Genomic DNA, 2,949 nt, shown 5'->3' with positions numbered 1-2,949 from the left:
CACTGCGGCAATCCGGCAGTTGGCTTACGGCGGCGCGGCAGACATGTGGGACGAGTACCTCCACATCGGTGAGACGACTTCCCTGGAATGTTTGAAGTATTTCTGTCAAGCCGTGATCGAAGTATTCGGTGATCAGTATCTTCGCAAGCCTACCCGCGAAGATTGTCGGGATCTGCTAAGGATGCATGGGGAGCAGCATGGGTTCCCGGGAATGTTAGGCAGCATAGATTGTATGCATTGGGAGTGGAGGAACTGTCCCGCTGCCTGGAAGGGGTTCTACACGACCGGCTACAAGGGAAAGAATCCCACGATGATCCTCGAGGCCGTAGCTGATTACCGGCTGTGGATTTGGCATGCGTATTTTGGGATAGCCGGTTCGAACAACGACCTAAACGTCCTCAACTCGTCGCCCCTATTCAACGAGCAGTGCCAGGGCGTCGGTCCGGCCATCAGTTTTGTCGCCAACGGCAACCGGCATGATATGGGCTACTACTTGGCGGATGGGATATACCCTAGGTGGCCCGTCTTTGTGAAGACGATCCGATGCCCAGGAGATGAGAAGAAGGCCTACTTTGCGGCACGGCAGGAGTCCGCGCGCAAGGACGTGGAGCGCGCATTTGGTGTGCTCCAGGCTCGATGGGCGGCGGTTAGGGGTCCAACGCGTTTGTGGCACGTCGACTGCATTGCTGATATAATGTACGCATGTATTATCATGCACAACATGATTGTCGAAGATGAAGGTGTACAACTGACGGATTGGGCCAACGAAGATAATGAAGCCGGTCCAAGCCACGGCGTGGCCGTCCCCAACGCACGGAGTGGGGTACCTCACGATGAAGCCGGCCTCCTCCAAGCACATGCCGACATGCGTCAAACGGAAGCTCATATTCGACTCCAAAAGGATTTAATTGAAGAGTTATGGGCGCGGAGGACTGCTCGGAGTTAGTTTTTTTTATTTATGTAATTTTGTAAATTGTACTTTTTTTTAATGTAAATTTTATTATTAATGTACTTTTTAAAAAATTTAGTACTTTTCTAAATTTATTGTACTTTTTTAATTTATTGTACTTTTTTTAAAATTAAAATAGTATTATTAATGTTTCCCGTATATGTCTCGTAAATTAAATTCTGTATATTGTGTTATTAGTGATGTGGCTATTGATGTGGCTGGGCTATTTATGATATGGCTAGGCTATGGCTGGGCTATTTCTGATGTGGCAGGAGGATTTTTAGTATTGATGACGTAGCAGGAGGAGTTTGTGGCTGAGCTATGGCTGGGCTATTGTTGGGCTATTACCACTGTGGACAACAGATGTAGAAAAAGAGAAACAGTTATTCTTGGTTGAGTTTGTGTTTATTGGGTTCTACAATTGTTAATATATAATACTGTACTACTTTTTAAGTGATTTGTATATTGATGGGATCATGGGAAGGTGAGTTGGAGTGAAGATGGTGCAGCAAAAGGAGAAAAAGTTGCATCAATTTATTGTCCAAATCGTTCTTTTTATAAAATAGTTATATATTATTCATTTCAAAAATTGTTTCATAATTAAGACTCCACATTTACACATACTTCTACACACACACACACACACAAATAAAAAGATTACTTTTTTTTTGTTGTTGTTGGATATCAATTCATAAATTTTTTGAAAGTGAGGTGATTATTGTCAAAATAAAGTGTAAAAATCATTAAATCATTTTACACACACACAAGAGAGAGAGAGAGAGATATCCAAACAATAAGAAGTGATATGGATACGTGGGAGTAGTCTAGGAAAATATTACTCCTACAAGATCTAATTTAGGTCAAACAAACATCAAACATCAAAGATGAAACGATAAGGGAGATAGAGATAAGAGTATGGGTTGAATTGGGGAGACATGTCTTCCTTGTTAATTTCCCCTTCTTCCTTCCGAATCTCTGTGTGAAACAAAAAAGAAGTGAAAATTTTAGACACTTTTCAACTATAATATTCTTAGAAATCAAGTACTGTGCAGTAATACCTTTTTATTCATCTCCCGTGCACTCAACGTTGAGGCGGGTGCCATACCTCTCACGTAGGTGATTGATTAACTGAACCAAGTTACCGGAAGAGGCAGACACGACTGCAGTGCCTGTCCAATTGCGATCATTCCGTAAGAGGACTCTTAGGTTTTCCGCATCTTTTGTGTGAGCAACGTGAATGCGGTTAAGTGTCGAGGCAGCGCTGACTGCTTGACGCAGCCTTGTACCAACATCCCGTAGTTCTTCCATCTCTGGCCGCTCAAGGTCCCTCAGAAAGAGCATTCTCTCCCTTGTTTGGATTGCCCTACGGGCCAACTCATCGGCGCTCAAATTCTCCATTGTGAGAGGTGGTCGGAATGTGGGAGAAATAGAAAGATAGACGGAGGGAGAAATAGAAATGAGGGCCTGAATATATACTGATAAAAATAATTAAATTTATATTGTAAAAAAATATAGTGAATTATGGATAATTTTTTATAGAATAAGTCTATGAATTTACAAATGAGCTGGTAACTATAATTAATATTTAATACAGTAATATTTGACATTGAATGCCCCAAAGAAATGTTAATGAAATTAAAATAATTAACAACGAAAGAAAAAAAATCTTGGATAACATATTTTTGAGATAATTTACTTTTTATTTCAAGAATGATAACTATATTTAAACTACTTTATTATTTAAAATTGAAAGATAAAAATATTGTCAATTAAATGTTAATCAAATCACCAAATATGTCAACGAAAGGAAAAAAATATATATATTTTTGAGCTAAATACTTTTCTTTCAAGAATGATAATTATACCTAATATTTTCATATCTTTTAAATATTTAAAATTTTATAAACAAAGAATGAATACATTGGAAAAAAGTAAAAGAAAGAGAATAATAACTTGACTTAATCCATCCCGTGAAGAAAGATGATGAAAAAAAGTGTATT

At 39.1% G+C, this 2,949-nt stretch overlaps 1 long non-coding RNA gene across 1 annotated transcript; it reads right to left on the bottom strand.

Annotated features, from left to right (window-relative positions):
• Positions 1 to 1,734: 1,734 nt before the first annotated feature.
• LOC121764943 lies at positions 1,735 to 2,387 on the bottom strand. The gene is made up of 2 exons (XR_006042665.1): positions 2,008 to 2,387; positions 1,735 to 1,924 (listed from the first exon to the last, which is right to left on the bottom strand). It is a non-coding gene; the product is annotated as an uncharacterized LOC121764943 (long non-coding RNA).
• Positions 2,388 to 2,949: the final 562 nt, after the last annotated feature.

Source organism: Salvia splendens, chromosome 14 (assembly GCF_004379255.2).
Source record: "Salvia splendens isolate huo1 chromosome 14, SspV2, whole genome shotgun sequence".
Classification (NCBI taxonomy): domain Eukaryota; kingdom Viridiplantae; phylum Streptophyta; class Magnoliopsida; order Lamiales; family Lamiaceae; genus Salvia; species Salvia splendens.
Note: the sequence above shows the minus strand (reverse complement) of the source record. Positions and strands in the feature narration are given on the sequence as shown.